This window comes from Rissa tridactyla, chromosome 3 (assembly GCF_028500815.1).
Source record: "Rissa tridactyla isolate bRisTri1 chromosome 3, bRisTri1.patW.cur.20221130, whole genome shotgun sequence".
Classification (NCBI taxonomy): domain Eukaryota; kingdom Metazoa; phylum Chordata; class Aves; order Charadriiformes; family Laridae; genus Rissa; species Rissa tridactyla.
In genome coordinates this window covers 90,236,488-90,257,889 of record NC_071468.1, presented here as the reverse complement: position 1 = coordinate 90,257,889, position 21,402 = coordinate 90,236,488, and positions in this window count along the sequence as shown.

Below are 21,402 nucleotides of genomic sequence, written 5' to 3'. Positions count from 1 at the left end.
GGAGAAGAAAGCTGTGGAGACTGAGGAAAATTAATTTCTGAGAGCAGTGTATTTCTTAGGGAAGCACAATACAGTAAAGCAGAGAATTCCCATCATCAGCCATTGCTAACAGTGCCTTCCACTGGGAATAGCTGATAATGATGTATCAGCAGCACCGGGTCCAGAGCACTGTCTTTTACCTCCAGTGAGTGTGAAGGACAAACTCAGGATGACTACCAGCAGCATAAGGTCGGCTTTTCTGCTCCTAATAGGGTTACTGATAGGCTTTTCCCTGTTAACAAAAATAATAGAAGCTCATCCCTTGAGCCTCCTTAGGATTGCTTGAGTGCTAAATCCTTTGCTTCAGCAAGTTCTCCTCAATTTTTTCTAGTTATGTGGGCAAAACCTGGGCTCAGGCTTTTCTTCTGTCTCCCAATGTGGGTAAAATGCTGCTGACAGGGAAAAATGGTGGTGCTCTGTCTGGAGGTTTTGGGGGCCACTGAGGATGTAGGTCTTGTTCCACTGACTCTGCTGTTATCTTGTCCCAGCTGATGGCCACCTGAAGTATTCTGACTACCTCCTTCCATCGCTAGTGTGGTGGTACTAGCAAAGAGGGGGAACCTATGAATGGCACAATCTATTAACACAGACAGCCCCAGCATGGATTATGACATTGTATCATGCATTTGAGATAATGAATTTGGTTTGCTGAATGCATCAAAACCAGTACAGTGGATCACACGCTTCTTTTGTTCCATGGCAATGTAAAACCACTAATTTTATAAGATCAGTTGGGTTATCTCTCAAGATAAATTCAAAAGATGCATTCAAATTATAATCCTTTTGAGCCTGGGAAGCCTGATGCTGACTTATTTTCATGTTGTGATACTCAGCCCAGCCAGTCATGGGTTGTGATCCCATTTGAATAGACACTTTACAAATATAAAGAGCTTCTAAGTATGAGGCAATAGATGAATACAGACTAAGCAGGAATGAGAAGATATGTCCTAACTTTAGAAGCAATCATAATAGCATTGCCACTTTTTTTTTTTGTTTTGTTGGCAAAAGACAGCTTAAGGAAGGATTTGAAGGACAATAATGAAGTAACTATCAATCTGCACTCTAATTACAACCATGCAACATGAAACCACAGTACTGCTTCATTCTAGTGGTTTGGGTTGTCCAGTGTCTGGAAGATAAACATCTTTGTTTTGTCCTGAGCTTTCCTAAAATCAGAGACTGTATTCCAGACATGGTGGTTAGCAATCGGTGTTTCAACAGAGGGATTCCTGACGTGAGGGGGCTGGTTTGTGATAAAAAAATGTTCTGTCTTTTGCTTATGTAGTGGTCAATGACTGATTCTGTAGTAGTCTGGGGTTTTGAGCAGGCTCGAAGCCCTTTGACCACAACGGATTGGGGTTAGACCTTGAGCTTCGCCCTGGTTCCCAAGTCACTGAGCCTGTTCTCAGGAATTACATGCTGTGAAAGGTGTGAGAGTTAAGTGGGAAGATAAGGCAGTCCATTTCTCATCATGGTTTTCCAATGAATAAACACCGAGTACTTAAGAATTCAAAGGAAAAAAAAAAAAAGTCCAAATCTTTCTTTGGTGGGGAAGGCAAAAGTCTTGGTGAAGAAAAAGGGTCTGCATGAGGCAGACAACATCTCAAAGCAGGAAAACTGCCAGCAATTTTTTTCCCCCCTTCTAAGTCTGGTGCTTTATTTTTGTTAAAACTTTGGGGGTTTTTAATCAGATGGAGTGCACATGGGTCTGTTTCACTGGAAATAAAATTCCAGCAAAATTTAAATTATTTAGACTTACTGGTTTACAGAAGGCAGTAAAAAATGTCTAAACATCAAATATGCCAATAATAGCAGTACACTATGAAATGTCCAACAGAAAACTCCAAATCCTGCCTAAACATCCCACATCACCAAGTTTACCAAAAAATGTCACAAAACTAATTGTGCCTTGGTAGTTTAATGGAAACAATAACAGTGCCCTGTAGCAAACCTCATTGTGCACCAGGCACGATGTTGCAGATATGAGACTGCCTGGTCCATGTCTGGTGCATTTGTGCACTTGTTGAATACAGCGATTCCACGAGCTCATTTTTAAGACGGAAAACTTATTTTTAACTGTTGCAAATATTAAGGGGATATTGGTTTTTAAGAAACGACATATAGTGAGACTGTGGAGATTGCCTTGGTCTGGATGCAACATGAGCTTTCATTCTGATCTGAAACCACTCCCGAGAGTCAGTACAGCTTTGTCCTGCATGATATAAGTAAATGGGAGGAACGTATCTTCTCCCTTTGATCACAAGAAATGTTATAATCTGGATTAGCAGTTCTGCCTCTTTATGCTCAGGGTTGGTTTGCATCCTGATTGACTGACATTGGGTGTCTCATTGCTATTCTATGAGTCTGCCTGAGCCTGCCCCGTTGGGACAACACCTGGTGGAGGGAGATTGAATTTTATCTTCACGTTTCCTGTTACTGCCAGCCAAGGGTTTTGCTGCTGTTGCATTGTTGGTTGTTGGTATGGACCAGCTAACACCTTTTCTGTGGTATGCCATCTAAGTGTGTTAGGGTGGAATGCTTCATCAAGAATGGCCAACAGAGTAGAAACGAGAAGAGGTTTTCTGGCAGCAAAACAGTGAGATCCCTGAAGAAGAGACAAGTAAATGGAACCTTGTTTTAGGCAGACATCTGCCTTAAAACAGGATACAAGAAATAATTATTTTTATTTGAAACTTTTCAGAGTTTCAAATTTTTTTGTTTGCACCTTCAACAAATAGAAAATTCTTTATCTTGCAAAGATAGCAAAACACGGTCACTTTTTGAGATTACTTTATAGAACTGAATGACTGCCCTGGGTATTCTTATTTTTCAGAATCACTTCTGCAGGAAACTATGCATCAGGAAATAATCCTTTGCAAAGCTGAAGACATAAACTTGGCCGCCTGCTCTTCTTTTTTCTGATGTGTTTTGATTTTGTTTTGTTATTCTCTTCACTCTCATTTATGTAATTTTCCTTTTCCCTTTCCATCCTTTTCAAATTTTGTTGCTCTTTTTGTTGTTTTTTAAAGTGTGTCAACAGAGATGGAAGGGCGGGGTTCCAGTTGTTAGCTTCATTTATCAAAATATACAAAGATAGCTGAGAATCCCAAAGGATATAATTGAAATCAAACCTCTGAAATGGTTTTAAGGCTTTTCCAGCTAACTGCATGAAATTTGTGTGGCTATGTTGGTAGATTTGTCTTGTGGTGTGAAGTCATCGACATGGTACCCTGCAGAAAATAAAACCAATTAATAAATGGATTGTCATTAAAATAAATAAATAAAAAAACCTTTTAAAAAACAACAATATTTCATAAAATTTTATTTAGAGGTCTTTATATAAATTAAATAATTTTCTAATGGATGAGGACGACAACTTCCACCTCCCTCCCAAACCTGGAATGTAGGTTGTCTTGGTCTTGGAAGTTCCCTGTCTTATAAGTCTATATAACTAGATATATAACTATATATAACTACATAGTCATAAGATAGTGACTCCTAAAAAAATTTTCTATGATGCAAGAAAAATTAAAATTACAGTTATTTATTTATGACTATTTTCTGTTTCCATCTAAAGCTGAGTTTAGACACACACATAAAATAAGAATATACCCCTTCCACTCCCCTAGTTTAGAGCAGATCTTGTGGGTGAAATTCAGATACTATGCAGAAGCCCTAGAGTTTCATCTAAAAAATGAAACCTGTTGTTAGGAATCTTCAAGTTTTGGAAGAAAAAATATCTTTTCAGCAGACTATTCACACGCAGTATTCCTAATAATGCATCTAGGCAATAGCCTCCCACACCAGTGCCTCCTTCAGTTTAAGTTTGCAGCTTCACGTGTGTGCATATTCACTGGCTCTTCCTCCTGGCTGGTGCCGTGAGACCTGAACATTCTCCTGTCTGAGTACGGCTGGTGCCACTGGAAAAGTAGCACGAAAATTGCTGCCGATAGAAACGATGAATAACCTTCTTTCTGTGCTATATATGTCCATAACTCCAATAGCAAATAGAGCTATAGATGTTACTGTATACGCTAAGGAATTTTTTCTTACATCACGTTGCATTTCTTTACCAGTTTTTTTCTTGGCTTCATTTGCTCTCTGTTCTCTGTGCAGCAGGCCAGCTTCATCCTCTGGTGCAATTTCATAAAAACTTGAGCTTCCACAAGGACTGAAGTTGGATGGTGATCAGTCAGGTGGTATGTGATTAATATCCCGCTCAAAGGCTGGAAGAGATGGAAGACAAGGAGAGAGGCAGAAGTGGGACTGAGAAGTTTATTTCATGCTATTGACAGATAGGTCAGACTGCCTCATCTCAGGTTCTTCATCTATTTGAAGTACTCAAAATACATTTTAAATGCAACAAAGGCTTATGACAGCATTCAATGGGCCTAGAAGAATGAAGCCAGTTAAATGAGAACACAAACAAATGATTGGAGTACCACAGAAGTGGTGAAAAGGACAGTAAGAACACTGTGGATTTTTATCCGAAACATATGGTTCTCTCCAGAGTGAAGTGACCAAGCTGAATTAGCATTGGAAGTGGTAGGAGAAATGCTCTGGAATCCAATGAGAAACAGTTCTTCCAAACGAACAATGTCATCATCCGTTTTCACCCAACATGAAAATATTTGTTTTATGTGCAGGACTAGGATTTTTATTTTTTTCTCTTTTTTTCTCTTTTTTTTCTCTTGTGTTTTTTTTTCTTTCTTTTTTCCCTTTTCCCTTTTTTTCATTTTTCCTCCTCTCCTCTCCTCTCCTCTCCTCTCCTCTCCTCTCCTCTCCTCTCCTCTCCTCTCCTCTCCTCTCCTCTCCTCTCCTCTCCTCTCCTCTCCTCTCCTCTCCTCTCCTCTCCTCTCCTCTCCTCTCCTCTCCTCTCCTCTCCTCTCCCCTCCCCTCCCCTCCCCTCCCCTCCCCTCCCCTCCCCTCCATCATTGGCAGTCTAGAAAGTTTTGTGAAACCTCAGAGTAATCAGTGTCTTTCATACATTGAAGTGCCCAATCCTTCACATTTGCAAAGTTTGCAGGAGGGACTGTCTGTGCATAGTTGTTAAACAAACGCACCACTTGGTGATATAATAGAAACCTCATAAAATGTCATGATGTTCTTCATAATCCTGAAAAACACAGAATAGAAGGATGTGAAATTCTTTGCTTTATTTTCTAGAGGCCATGCATGCAAAACATGGTCTGAGATTTCTCAGTCACAGCAGATAATTCCTGAAGCATTCCTCATTTACTGTAGCTAATGCAAACCTTCTAAATATGTGCATAGCATCAAGGTCCTAATTCAAGAAGGAAAAATGCCGCTAAAGAGCAGGAGTCCCTTCTACTATTTCTGTTCGGAAATGTTTCTCATAATGAAATGTCATCTTGGTTATGAAGCGTTGGAATGATGGAAGAAAAAGGCTGAGATTTTGATGAATGAATAATGTCAGAAACCTACTGTCTGTGGAAGGGCTGGTTAAGCTCCAGATCTTGTTGCTGTTTGGTGCCCAGATTTGATCTCCTGCATTTTGCAGCTTCACAGAATATTACACGAACAAGGGACGACCATGAAAGTCAGATCAGCTCTTCCACATCGTATACCCGAAGACCCTACCTATTGCTGTCTTTCAGGGAAACAGCTCTCATTTGATTACTGTGAACTGTGTCATTCTTCCTACGCATATCACCTTGCATTTGTCTGGGTTAAAGTGTGTTTTGATCCAAATTGATCTAACTGTTGTGGCCCCCAAATTATTGGTCATTTTGCAGATAGCAAAATTAGAAATTTAAACGGTAGAAATATTTTTCTGTTTTCTCTCAGCTCATGCTTGAAGACTAGAGCAAATTCTTGCTCATTATCTGGAGTAACTTTACGTGATCTCTGAGAAGCCAGTTTTTAATATTTTTAATAGGAAAAACATTTTTTTTGACTTCGTGAATTCAGATACCAAGGTGATGACTGATGTAAGGGTATGAACAGAATAGCCTAGTATTATGAAATATGCCATGTGGACAATGTTTTTAATAGTCTTCAACTTTGGAAGTTTAAGACATGCTGTTTTATGTAGGAATCATTTCCAGATATTGAAGAAAATGTGTTAGTTTTCTCAGAAATGTTCAAGTAAAGTTGGCTTTTATATAACTGTGAAAAAATGTGCTGCTATGTGCAGAAATCTTTAAGAAAAGTGCCAATTTATATGTCTTTTCCCCTAATATTCCTAAAATGGTATTTATTTTCTTAAAGAAAAGAGCCAATATGTCTGCTTTGCCCAGAAATATTTATTTGAAAGCATGTTTTGAAAAGTAAATATGTTGATTGAATCAATACATTGAATTAATTGAAGAAATAACAAGTTCAAAGGCTAATAATAATAATAATGATGATGATAGCAATGTAAGTCCAAACAATGTAACTGTCATTAAAATTTAGACCCTGGGTAAAAGTTAGAGCTTGTCAAATGAGAAAAGACTGATCTGTGCAAACTATGAGAAAAAATAATGCCCTAGGATTAATTTGCGTATTATGCAATTCATCATTGTTTGGATGTCCACATGGAATGGGTGAAAACATTCACAATTCATGAAAAAGGAAAGATTTTTGGGACATGATTTTTTCATTTGAAGATTCATAATGGAAGTAAACTTTTGTTTTTCATCAGTATCCAGATTTAAACATTTGTCACTGATTCGGGGATTAGGAACAATGCCATATGGTTTGAGTGGCCAATCACACGGCACAAATAACAACCAAAAGTGGTCAGAGTGAACATCTGGTGAACATTCTGAATCTGAAGATTATCCTGATTATTCTATGAATATTTATGAGTAAAAACCAATTTAATAATGAGCTAGTCCATTAGTCCATAAGCTATTCAAAGTGAAAAGAAATAATTACATATGCAATCAATATTATTTCAAATGAATTAAAATTAACATACTTCTGCTTATAACAAGCTTTCACCTCTTCTGGAATCTCCATCTCTCTGAAAGTGGAATCTGAAGGCAGTGTCTGCCAAGGGATTTTAAACCCGTGTTTAGATTTTGTTACATATTGTATTCACAAACAGTGCATCACTAAAAAAGTACTAGAAAATTTGTGTCTGTGTGTTTAGAATACGTCTCTCAGACTTCAGAATACAACAGACAGTTTAGGGTAGTGGAACATAATTATACACATGTTAGTGTGCAATAAATTAAGAAGCTGAATTCACAGGAACTCAATATTTAGGAAAGCCTGACTAGGCATATATCTTCCAAGATTTCTTTCAGTGTATTCAAAACTTTCAATAACCCCAAATGCAGAAAAATGGAGAGATTAGAGAGAATCACTGAGTACTGACAAAAGTTCTTCAGTAACTTTGTTGAAGAAAACTGCAAAGAGTTGTTAAACAAACGCTGGGAGCAGGCATGTGCTGGTTAGAGTTGAACTACAAGACTGTGGTCACCCAGTCAACAGGAACTTTGATGATGACTTTGATGGATGAAGTGTCATAGTCTTCAACTTCCTTTTGGAATCACAGAATAATAGAGTGATTTGGGTTAGAAGGGACCTTAAAGATCATCTAGTTGCAACCCCCCTGCCATGGGCAGGGACACCTCCTCCTAGACTTCCTAATATCTAATCTAAACCGACCCTCTCTCAGTTTGAACCCGTTACCCCTCATCCTATCACTTTTCCTCCCTCCCCATCTCTTCTGTAGGCCCCCTTTAAACGCTGGCAGGCTGCCATAAGGTCTCCCTGGAGCCTTCTCTTCTCCAGGCTGAATAACCTCAACTCTCTCAGCCTGTCCTCATAGGGGAGGTGCTCCAGACCCCTGATCATCTTCATGGCCCTCCTCTGGACCTACTTGAGCAGCTCCATGTCTCTCTTATGCTGGGGGGAGGTGGGAGGCAGAGCTGGACACAGTACTCCAGGTGAGGTCTCACAAGAGATTTTAATTCTTAGTCTGAAACTTGTGAGTAATTCTACCACTGATTTTACTGGGCTAGGATTTCAGCCTTGCTATTGTGCTGTCACGCACATACACAGACACTGCATCTCCTTGGGCAAGGCATTGCAGTGAGGTTTAAGGTTTTAATTTCATCTTCTCTCAATTGCATGTCTTGTGTAAGTCACTCTGCTCTCTGTGTCTTTTGTTTTCCCCTTCACCTATCCTTCGTGCTGCTTGTTCATCTCAAACATGAATGCTTTGGAGCAGTGTCAGTCTCCCTTGCACATTACAGAACACCCTGAGGCTTGAAAATCATTGAAGTATTTAAATGCTATTGCTATATGAATAATAACAATTTGAATGCTATTCTTTGAAGGAATCCAAGCTGGCTTGCTGCATGGCTTCATCAGATTCTTTACAGGAAGAGGGCATATATTTTTAAAGGATGTTTAATTTTTAGCACTGGCTTCAGCTGATATTACAAGTCTATGCAAAAATGTATGTATTCTGAATTTCTACAAAAATAAGTTTGTTTTCTTTAAAAATAATGAGTTTTTACTAGTTATTTTTGGTGATGTTTCAGACCAAAATAACACTATAACTAGCTGCAGAAAGTCTTGTGGCTCACACCACAGCAAGTTTTAAGTCTTATGGAGTAAATGGTGCAGTCTTTGCTTAGAAAAATAGATGAAAATAAAGAGCTTCCTAGATTTGTTTTCCCAAGACAGGCTAGGGGTGTGACCAGCCTAAAGTAGTTTCTGCAGTCAAACACTTCTTTTGTTAGTAGAATAACATTAAAATCTATTGAAAGCACAACAATTTTCTTCAAAAAAGTCCTCTTATTTTGTTCTGTCCACACTGAGCTAAGCAGCAACACCAGCTCCATTTGAAAATTATATCTTTAGAAAAATTAATTGGGGAAAAAACTTCAGTAATTAATTCATGTTCTGTAAATGCAATGCTGTCATTAAATTTCAAAATGGCAAAATGTTTGAGAAATAAAACATTTCTGATGCCAGTATTTCCAGAGTAGTCATTGGCTTGGACTTTATTCCATACCTATTGACATTCTGGCAAAAACATAAGAGTTAATATGATCAAGGTGCCATTGAAGTCAATGCTAAATCAAAACACTTTTCTGAGGTGGTGACAAGAGCTCTGGTCTTTTTTTTTTTTTCAACTTCTTCAAAAATCAAGCTTTTATGATGATGTTTCCAAGAAAACGTTATACCGTATTTCATAGTTGTTTAGAAATGCTTGATTTTCTATCCCTTCATGCTGCACTGTAAGTATTGGGAAACAGTAGTGTAGTCTCACTGCTCATACTTGTTTTTTCCTACCCACTGAGTTTCCCTATTATATTGTCATCCCCGCCACCACATCACATTTGCAAACTGCTGCAGGCAGTAATCTGGCTTTTCTTACCCATATTTTAAAGCACCTTGATGTCTCCTGGGAATTGTCAAATAAGCAAGAAAAAGTTAAAATAATTTTGGTGGGAACAGAACCTGGTTGCTAGATGAGCACAATGGTGAACTGGTTTTTTCACTTTTAGGACCATTCAGAGCAGGTGTTACTCAGAGCAATGTTCAGATGGGTGTCGAGAGAAAGGAGAGCATTCAAGAAAATATGAATCTGAATGTCTTGCAGAAGATAGACTCTAACCCTTGATTTCAGCATCCCAGGAAAGACCAAATTCTTCCTAGTTTGAGTAAAAGTCTCACATAAGATGATGGCAAATGTGAAAGCCTGGCTTTTTAGTTATGAGGATTTCATTATCAGGAGCTCAGCCAGCAGGTCAATGGAAGAAAGACGATCTATCTTGTATGAGGCAGAGAATCTGAACCAGAAAAGGAAGAAATGGAGAACATCAAAATAAAGAGGATTAGACTGCATATCCGCTAAGAGAGGGTCTGCCTGAATCAGACAGATGTTGTTCAAGCTCTTTCTCGGTGCTTAGTATTGTGTTGCAGCCTAAGCAACAACAGAAACAGAGGAAAAGACAGAATTAGGGTTTCTGGCATCTGCTGCTGTAAAAACAGATAGCTTCCCTAGTTAGTTTCACAAAACCTAATGGAAACTCCAAAGGATTCCTGTGACCTTCTGAAAGATAGGCAGCCAGGAGGAAGACTCCTTGACATTCCTGTCAACCTGTGTTTGTTAGACACCAGAGGCCCACACAAGAAAGCATTACAGCTCTCTCAAAGTGGACGATATTTTAATGGGGCATTTAGAACTTGGGGGACATCAGGTAATTCAGTACTGAGATAAGAGAACATGGGAAACTGGGTTTTGTTAGCACCAGTGCCCAGGGAATTACTTATTTTTATTTTATTGGCAACAGCATCCTGTGAGGGCAAATCTTTTACATTTTAATTTTTGCCTCTGATTTTTATTTTTCCATTGAGACCTTCATTTTCAGGCAAGTCCCACTCTTCAGCTGGCCAGAGCAACATTAGTAACCAGAGAAAGCTGCCGTGTTGATCTCTACAAAGGCCAAAAGTATTTCTGGTGACGGGCAAGTCGCTTTAGGACCTGGGGAGCTCCTAAACCTACTTTTTAACAGGATCTGATGGTTGATAACTACCCCTTGTGTCCTGACTCACAAAATCTGTCATTTCAAGTTAAGCAGATGTGGCTTTTCTGGCCAAGGATGGTGATGGCAATGAAGGTGGTGGCAGGCCAGAAGCCGAAACCACTGCTACTCAGTGCTCCTAGATAATTTTACAAATGGGGGAAAAAAAAAAAAAAGAATAAAGGAAGCAAGAGCATCCTAGCTCATGCTTGGATGCCTCCAAACATCAGAGGTCTTGCTTGGCAAGGGAGGCACAAGATGAATCCTTTCCTAGAGAAGACAGTCTGAGCCAGGAAGGTCTTTCCCATTAAGTCCACCAAAAATGAGGTTTCACGTGAACAGAAACCATTTATTATGCTGGACTGAACCCAGCAAATCAATGTTTAATAAGATATCTAAGGGCAGAGACATTATCCTCCTTAAAAGAAAAGGAAAATCTTAATTTCTGCTAATAACCTACCCCATTTTTCATTTATTTTTGTAACGTCAGATTCTGTTTTGATTTGGCTTGAATGAAATTTCTTTTTTAACTTTTTTGGTTCAGTCCCAGACTACAAACTCTATTATTTGCTGAGCTTTACAGAACTGAGTTTATGAAGAGAATCTAAGTGAGTTACAGGCCTGTTGTTCCAGAAAAAATTATGTTTAGAGCCATTGCAATATTTCACTTGGATAATGTCAAAACTGCAATATAAAAAATGAAATATGTATAGGAATATGATACTGAAATTATGATCCATAGGGTAAAATGAAATAATGGAAAAACTTTTGAAAGGCAAATTTTTGCCATAATAAAATAAATTTTGTTGACACCTGAAAAGAAAAGAAGAGTTGGTACTATTAATTTTTATTGACTCCCATTGTAAGCTGTCAAAGTGAACACAACTCCCAAACGTTTCATAGTTGATAAAAATACAGGTTTTGCTGGAAGAGTGAACATTTTTTTGAATGCCACTGAAGGTTTGTACCTACAACAGCATAATGCTGATCTGCTGTGATCTGTGACTATCCCAGCAGCATTACAAAAATATTAAGGCGGGACTCACATTTTTTTCCTGTGCATCTCAGAAAGGAAGGGGAAATGAATGCATATGAATATTTTACAGTGAGAGAGACCATTGGTGAAAGTAAGGGGAGGCTGGCAACAGGAATAGTCTCTGAAGCAGATGGCCTGGAGCTAGAAGAGTTGAGTGCCCTGGTACAGGAAGAAGTGTGATTGCCTGCAGCCTTTCTCTCCCTAGGGACACCAAATGCATCTCTCCACCCACCTCTTGGGAGGTTGGTAGGAACTGAGTAACTGGGCACCCACTTGTACTTCAAAGAGCTCTATCCACTACCAGGCTCCAGTCCAGGACAAAGAGGGTGGGAGAAATTGAGACGTAGAATGGCAGAAGTGGCCTTGAGAACCATGCCCTATAGTAAGAGCAGATGTGAGTTATCCTGTACCACTTGGTCCAGGGACCAGGGCTTAGCCTGTGTGTTGTGGAAACACTTGAGAGCTGGGAACTCAAGTCTTTTGTCAAATTAAACTGAGATCATCCAACAGCTTCAAATCTACTGGGCTACGGGAGAATGGGCTAGTGGGTCCCTGAGCAGACAAGCAAACAGACATGCACACAGTACATGCAAGTTGAATGTAAAATAAACACAGAGAAGAACACTTTCTCATTACTTTTTTTTTCTTTGTGTTGTGTTGCAATGACTGTCAACAGTAGTAGTAAACTTACTAAGGTATTAAAAGTCTTAAGCCATAAACTTGCAACATGGAAATCCCAGCCATATTGCCCCTATCTTTTCTGGGAAAGCAGATGGAGGTGACAGAGGCACTGAGCCCAGCTTCCCACGCTTACCCAGGAAACCTAACCATCAGCACTAGTCATGCAGCATTCAGTGAACTAGACAAATGCAAAACACAAGTTCCCAAGCAGCGCTTTGCCTTCTCTTCAGGGAGTACGTGGCACACAGATGTTAGCAATGACAGGGGAAGTAAACACGAGCTGTTTCTCACAGGGTATCTGGAGGCATCACTTCTCTTAAGAGCACGCTGAAGAGCCCACCTAACATGAGTGAGGAGAAGTTGAATCTCTCTTTGTTGGTGTCGTGGGTATGACTTCATTGACCAAGGCTGTGAAAGGCTGGACTGGATTGCCAAGAATCACAGTTGGTGCAGAAACATCAATAAAGTTGTGTGGTAAGAACAGTATTTCTGCCCGTCTCCTCCTATGTCAGCTTCAGTCGTGGTGTTACTAAGGTGGTGGAGATAAATAAGATTCACTAATGACTTAGGAAATAAATAATGCAAAATAAGGAAAACATTTTGTAAATTACGTTTGTCACTGACGCGTACAAAAACCAGCTCTGTGAGCCTAGAGAAACAAATGTACAGACAAGGCGATTTTGTGGTACTGTCCATGTACAGGAAAGCAGTCACTGTACACAACTGCAACACTGGCAATGGGAGAAAGAAATCTGGAAATAAGGTAAAAAAATGTTGTTCAATTTTAATTGCACTGGCTTGTTTACAAGATACCAACATCTCAAAGCCACTCCTTTGTATTAGTTGACATGTAGATGGGAGTCTGCCTGCAGGACCAGACCTCCTCCTCCTTTTGGTTTTGGGAGCAGATGCCAGCCCCGCTGCTTTTGCAGATGTGTGGAGGTCCAGGACCAGGAGTTGGGGTGTTTCAAGCTTTTGGTGTTCGCTGCAGGCAAAACTCGTGTGTTTGTGCAGTGGGTCTAACTACCTTGGGTGCACTTGTTGCACACGTGGAAAACAACGCGTCGCAGTCAGGCTTTTGAATATTGTCCGTGTGAGGAAAGATCAATGTGTATAAAGAGTGTACAGATAATTTTCTTGGAATCTTTAATGATATGAAGAAGGCAGTCACTACAGGGGGCAGTTCTGGCCAAAGATCAGTAATGAAACAGTTAGGGCCAGATGGCCCAGGACCCTGCAGTAACACAGGCACCTAAATGGATCTTCAACACACCTGACGCAAAATGACTTTGGAGGGTTATTCTGTCTTCTTCACTCCAGCCAGATGTTTTCTTAAGGGATGAAAGATCATGTTGGTAGTTTACCCGTGTCCCATTAAAATTGTTTTCGGTCTAGTCTTGCATACTGTCCTAAATCAGCCTGAAGTGCAGTATGCAGCTACGTTGAGCCAACCCCACCACTAAGAAGGTGTACCTCCAAAGGGAAGAATTTTTTTCTCCAGCTTTTCTTGATCCTGAAGATTACCACTGGTTTTAAATAGCTCTGAGCACTATAAAATTGCTAATCCTATGTGGTGACACAACTGTGCTGACTGATGCCGTAGCATATCTATCGAAGACATCTAGATGTGCATACAACTGTGTGTGTATACATGTGTATATGTGCACTTATGCACGTGTTGATTTACTTGTGATTACATTTTCAGATAAGGTCTTCCTGTTTATTTTTAATTTATAACTAAATGCTTTTAATTGCTTTTATGAAACAGAGTTGGAGTTCACAGAGCAGTAGATGGCATCAAGGCATTTCTGCCCTGTATCTGTGGTGATCCTTACCAGTGCAAGCCCGCAGTATCCTCACATGCTCTGCAGCCTGAAGCTCTGGGGCAATATCTCCCCCAAAAGTAAAAAGCTATGACTGTGTTTAGCTGCATGGGCCACCAGATGCCTGTGTGGAAGAGAGTTTTCCAGTGACTAAACACGACGGTTAAAATCTGAGGTTCCCATGGGAGCTAGTGATGCACAGCCGACTGGAATTACAAACAACTTTGAAGAGGATGTCTTAGATGGAACATATGACTACATATGAATACCTTTCCTTAAAAATAATAATGATTATCTTGTCTCAGGCCCAGTCTTCTTGCTCTCAGTCATTGCCAAGAAGTGAGATGTTTTGAGACCACATACTGACTTTGAAAGAATGCCTTTGACATTTGTTGAATTTGGTTTCATCAGTGATCCTTTTAGTTATGAAAAAAGGAAGAAAGTTAAGAAGTGGAATGTCTGTTCTGGGCAGCAAATGGAACAGAGGGGTTTTCTTAAATGTAGGCTAAAACCCCCAAACAAAGTTGGAACCAACATTTAACCCTCAGGGTTTAAGTTAAACCATTTCTGTGCCATTTCGCTCCCAACAAGCGTGATTGACACAGTCTTTCTGTTTATGTTCTTTCGCTGGGCTTCTGGGATGCTGATCTTAAAGAAACCACTTAAACCACATTTCTCATCTGATTGGGTTGTAACCAGCTGCTAGGATTAAATGACAGGCTTATTTTCTACTAATTGCTCCTTTGCCTGTCATGTAATTTGCCCTATATACAGTACAAGTCCTCCACTATTTACCTAAAATCCGGTTTTCCCTCTCTCTACTAACCTATCTTATGTTTTTTCTCACCGTTTATTGCTTCAGACATGCCTATTTCTCTATCTCTGTCTGGCCTCCAGTTTGATGGGTTCTCTTGCTCATTGAGTGTTTGTTTGCTCCATTATGATTTTTTTTATGCATATTTTCTCAAAGGCCTCTTTATTATGCGATATTTTAAAGTATCATCTTTTGGATACACTTTATAATATTTTATGTATTGACTCTCCTCCACTCTTACCTTTTCCATTTGTAGATAATTTTCCTTTCATTGGTTCAGTATTTACAGTTCAGTACATTTTCTGTTCCCTGGGCCTTCCTGTGTTCATCTTGTCTGTGCTCTTGCTTTTGATCTCTTTCTGCAGTCATTCTATTTTTGCCTTTACAGATAATTTCTCAGTAAAACCCCTTGGTCCTTCCATCACTAACCTTTTCAGACTCCACTGTATTTAAGAGACCACTATTTTTCTGGTGCATTATCATAAGCACGATGACCTACTTCTTCTTTATTTTGCAGACACAAAAGAGATATTGCTCATTATGAAACAGCAAAACCATCAAAAAATTATCTTATAGTATATATCGCAAAACAGAGGCAGAATATCAGAAAGATCCTCATTTTGGTCATGATTTCATAGCCTTTTATCACCATCTGGCCGTGTACCACCTAAAACTTTAGTCTGATATGTCTTCATTTTTTTCAATGGTAAAGATATGGAAAGTGCTAGAAGAAAAAGTCTTCCCAGATTCTGTGGTAGGAAGCGAATAAGGAGAGTTTTTATCAATTGGTATCTGTTGCATGCTGTTGTCTCATGTCTGTGTCTTTGCCACAGAAGGTGGTGGTGATTGTCCAGCATACCCAGGCAGATGAGAATAGCCCTCTGTCTAAAGTGTGAAAAGCTTGTGCTGTCACCTGGGGAAGTCCTTGGCGATAATGAAGTCATATTTTTGTGGGCCTAGATTCTGCTCTTGTTTCAGACAGATAAAACCTGTGATCCTGCAAGCCAATTGCCATGTAATCTCTGTGCTTCCACAAGGAGACTGCATTATGATCGCCCTGCGTTTTGCATGAGTTTTAAGCAAAATGCTTGGGACTAATGGTGTAAGAAACCTGCAGAAACCAAAGGAGTTGTTGGAGATTCATGTCAGAGCAGCTAAGAAGTAGAAATGTCCCATTTTTCCAGACCTCAGAAGCAATCTTGCCCTGCTTTGGATTGTTGTTATGCCACTTCTTAATTGTAAAACCGAATTAATATATTAAGTTCCTTCCCTGGTTTTGGTTTGGTTGGGCTTTCCATTTTTCACATCCTTAGTTTGAAATATTTTTCTAATATATTCATATTTATTTCCAGGCATCCAGCCTACTTTTATTCTGGCCTTTGAATCTTTTTTTCCTTCTCTATTTTAGTCCAACATAAACGATTCCCTTTCAGCACACACAGTACCCTGCTATTTATTTAAGATTGAAAGAAGGCAAGAAAGTAGTTTTCTCATGCAACTTCTAGGACATCTCCAATTTTGTGGCATGTTTTGGCCAGTTCCTAGGTAAAGCCCAGTCATGATCATCGTCTAAATAAGTTAGTGTGTGTGGCTAATATAACTTGCCTACAGATTAAAACACTTTGGTCTAATCATAGTCATATTTTAAGAGTTATTTTCTTGCAGGTTTTTATGTGCTATTTAATTGTATTTGCAAACAAGAGATGCAATGTTGCATTCCAGTAGGTTTATAATCCACTTTTATATTGCCTAAATTTGCTATTTTAGGTATGGGGCCAGCCTGGTTCTTTGGAAATCACCAACACAAAAAAAATGCCAAAGGAAAAAAGAAAGCGGGCTCTCTTGATGTTCTTTGTTTCTGAGAAGGAAAGGCACATTGCTGTTTGTTACAAATGCATGTACTCATGTACAAATGCATTTTCATGGTGAACCCAAGTTTTACAGCCTGGTATTGGATACTTTCCCGGGGCGGGGTGTGTGTGTGTGTGTGTGTGTGTGTGTGTAAAAATGTATAGATGGTTTATTCGTTAGGATGAATTAGCTGCTTCTTTGCAGTGTGAGTAATCACACTGAAGCCAGTGGGTTTCTCAGACTTATGTCAGGAAGGATATTAGTTCTGTTTTTATATATCATCCATTACAGTGGGGTCCTGGCCCACGACTATGGTTCTGAGACTCTGTAATAAAACACAAATATAATAGTTAGTAATGCTTTGGCTCCTTGGGTGGAACATCTGTCTGACCTGCACTGAAACCAAATTCAGCTTTCTTCTTTAAAATAATACTGAAACTGGAATTTTGTCCCTATTTGCCACGAAAAAGGGTTGTACCCATATATTTTCTTGAGGGGTCTAGAGCCTTCTGTACCAAGAGATGATTCTGTCTGTTTTTAGGGCTCTTTTTATTGTGGTACATGAAAATAACAGAGTTACAAAAATTTTCCAGCGTCCCAATCACTCTTCAGGCTGGATTTGCAAGGTGGGTGTTTAGGCATCTATTCATCTGCAGGGACTCATACAGTGTAAGCTGGGTATGCCAGATCTGTCTGGAGTGCTTCAGGGGCATTCTAGCATCCCAGCTGCAATCTGAGCCCACATGGAGTTCTGGCTGTGTAGGAATACAATGGGAAAGACAAGATGTTTATATTCTGCCCCTGTCTTTGGGCACCTTATCCAAGATGTCAGAACATTGCTTTCCTACACGCAGGGTACTTCATGAGTGAGGCAGTCACTTGTGGGATGTGGCTGACAGAAGAGGCTGTCTATCCTTCTGCAGTTGCTAAGCAGGCGAAGCACTCTCTCGGCAGGTAGGAAACCAAGAAGATTCAAAGACGTGGTGACACTCAAGAGAATTCCGTACTCCCAAAGCCAGATGCCGACCTCTCTCTGGCACACCTGGAGCTGTGAGGATGCTCTCACCTCTGCCCTTCCAGAGCACCCCTCTTTATGGGACAGGGCCAGTGTCGATGAGGCAGAGCAGGTAGCTGTGCAGGTCCCTATCCCACAAGTTCCAACATTAGCTGGAGGGAGTGGTAAATTAAATTAATTTAATGAAAAGTTAAAGAGCTTCTACTGACAGGAATGGTAGCACCTCCTCCCAGCTCCCTGCTCTCCTCCAGCTTGGTAGCACACCCTCTGGCTCTGTAATTAATGTGCTTGTGAAGGACTGAGATATGGGGTTTAGATGCTAGATCCAGATATCTCACAGCTCCAATTAAAGATTAAAAACATAGCCTCCCTCCCTTTTGTGTTGGTGAGCTCTGGGACTGCTGCCAGACCTGGCTTGGCACGAGACCGGCAGGAAGAATACCAGTCTGCGATGCTGCCTTGCATTGCCTTGTCCCAAAGTGATGCTCAGAATTGCCAGGACTGAGGACTTTTGTAGACACTCCAGGGTAGAACTTGAAATGCCCAATATATTGTGGTATCAAAGAAATAGATAAATAGGAATCTACCAGAGCCAGGAAGAGCTGTGCAAGGCTTTTGTGGGTGGACGGTTTTAGCAAAAATACATGGTAACACGGTAAGACAGGTCATAGGTCTCCTCCTTAAGTCCTTCTGGTCCTATGCCGATGTTTTTCTGAAGGGCCTCAAGCCTGGCTCACAGACCTCTCAGTACCCTTGGAAGTCTGGCCATGGGCATTTCCTGTGAATTTCTAACTGTAAGATTCCTACCACATAGATATTTAAATTTTGGCGATTTTTATGAGTCCTTTCAAATTTCTTCACTCTTCTCCTCCTTCCTGGCTCTTATTTTGGTACGTAAAGCAATGTTTATATCTGAAGAACTCAAAATATTTTTTGCATCTTTCTTGTGTTAAATTTCCTTCTCTAGACTCCACTAGAGCTGCTCAAATATACTAACAATGTCTATAGGATAGCTTTTCCCTATTTTAATACCTTTAGCAGACCAAACGTTTTACCTGTTATGTCAGTTTGCTGTGCCAGTGACTTTAATATTTTTAGCTCCCAGTATAAAGAAAGCGTATGACTGAGGAAGCTTAAGAAAGCTCCTCGGCTCTCCTTGGCTGGAGCACTGAAGACTGAAATTGCTATTACAGTACCTTGGCCAAGAAGCAAGACAAATTGAATTCATCTGTGTGTGACACCCCCCCACAACCCCCCAGCAGGTGGACAGAAACTGAAAAAGGACTTGCCTAGGAATCTAAGGGTATGTGTGCATGCACATCAGTTGATGCTGGCATAGGACAGTCACAATTTTCACGTGCTCCTACTTCCGTTCCCCCTTTCTTCCTCTTTCTCCCACAGCAGCAGTATGCTGAATGTGAATCCTTTAGAAAGATAATTCTTTTTTATTTTTTCTCTACTGCTGAGCATAGCACAACTGCACATGGGTCTTGGGTCTTGGAACAAAGCCACGGCCTAGTCCTCACTACTAGAGTCAAACTCTTTGTCTACTTGTCTGTTTGCTTGTTTTAAAAGCACTTGCTACAGTTATGTCATGAAAGGTTGCATAAACAATTCATCAACTGAAAGCAGCATAAACATACCTAATGATCTATTACCAAAAAGTGTGGGGAAAGGAATTCCAGTTAGTGCTGCAACTGCATTTAGTTTCTTCCTTAATACATCCTGAAAATGAAATTCCTCAGCTCCTATTCTAGCAAAGAGCAGTTCATAGCACCATAGGATGATACGGGTGTCAAGGGACCTCAGGAGGTCTCTAGTCCAACTTCCTGATCAAAGCAAGGTCAGCTACAAAGTTCTGAGGGGTGATGAAAAAAGGGTCAAAGATAAAAAGACTGAGTTCAGTTTAGATATTCAGATAAAAGAACCAAATCTTAAAAAAATGAAAAAATTCAAGGGTATAAATAGGGCAAGCAATGAACTAGTTACTAATATTTTGGCAGAAAGGAGAGTCATAGCTTGCAGGGGTCTTCACCTGAAGTCTGTTACAATCTCCTGAAAGATTTTCAGCAAAGTCAATGAGCTATGGATAAGGCCCACAGACTGGTAGTTTGTGGAAAGACTAAGGAATGACTTGTAATGCAGTTGGACAGTAAGAATGCACTGCCAGGTTTTCAGCAACGTTGCTACATGGTGGGGGGAGTCTAATCTTGGTTCTCATCACGTGCATGTGGAAGGGCACAAAGCAGAGGTCTTTCCCCTGCTGAGGAGGGAAAGAGCCAGCCCTGAGGCTCTGCAGCTGCCGAGTGGATCACAGTCACTTGGGGAGTCCAGCAATTCTTTGAATTTCACAAGATTGGCCCATCTTTCCAGCTTGTCTAGCTCCATCTGGATGGTAGTCCTACTCTTGACTGTATTGACTGCTCCTCCAGTTTGGTGTCAACTGCACTCTCTCACCTCCTCCAGGTCACTGATAGGGACTTGAAACAGGACAGGTTTCACTGTAGACCCCTGCAATGCTGGTTTGTCACTGGCATCCAGGTAGGGTATAACTCATTAACCAGTATTGTCCAATTGGTTTTTTACTCACTTGTTTTTCTACCTATTCATTCTTTGATGTCTTAACTTGGATACAAGATTATTGTGGGAGACAATGTTGAAAAACCTTGTTAAAGTCAAGGTAAATGACACCCACTACCCTCCTCTCATCTAGAAATCCAGGAAATTTATCGTAGAAGGATATCAGGTTGGTCAAGCATGATTTACTTCTGGTAAGTGCACGCTGACAATCTGCTTTTTCTTTTCCGTGTGCTCAGGACCAGTTTTTTGTCTGGGTCAATTTTTTGTCTGTAATCCCTGACTCGGTTTTCATCCTGTGCTGTTAGCTACTCTTCTCTCTGAAGCCTTTCACTCAGTGCAGAGGCCTGGGAGACCTTGTTGGTGAGCACAGGCAAAGAAGGCATTGAGTGCATCAACTTGTCTGCTATCACTAAACCACTGCTCCATTTAGCAATGGCCTCACATTTTCCTTGTTCACCCTTTTACAACTAATTTGGTCACAGAAGCTCGATGCCCTTGACATTCCTTGAAAATCTTAACTACAGCTGGCCTTCGACTTTTGTGACACCATCTCTGCATGCCCTGGCAATGTTTGCCAGTTCCTCCTTTATAGCCTGGTCCTGCTTCCCGTTTATGTTGCTTTTTTGCGTTGGACCTCTGTCATGACTTTCCTGCTCAGCCAAACCAGTATCACAATAAGTCTGCTTGGTTTCCTAAGGACTGGGATGAACTGTTCTTTAAAGACCTGGCAGTTTCCCTGAGCTCATTTACCCTTCAGAACTACAGTGATGCCACCTAGCAGTTGCTTGAATAACCTGAAGAGTGCGCTCCTATACTCTGCTGTCTCCTTCCTTGCTCCCATCTGGATCTCACACTCTGCCATTTCATGGTCACTGCAGCCAATGTTGCCATTGATTATCACATCCCTGTCCAGTTCTTCCTTATTAGTGGATAGCAGATCCAACTGTGCATCACCCCTAGTTGCCCATCCTATACCTGAGCCAAAAAGTTAACCCCTTCCACAAATCCTCTTGACTGTCTTTGTCCCACTGTGTTATCCTTCCAGCAGCTGTCAGGCAGGTTAGTCACCT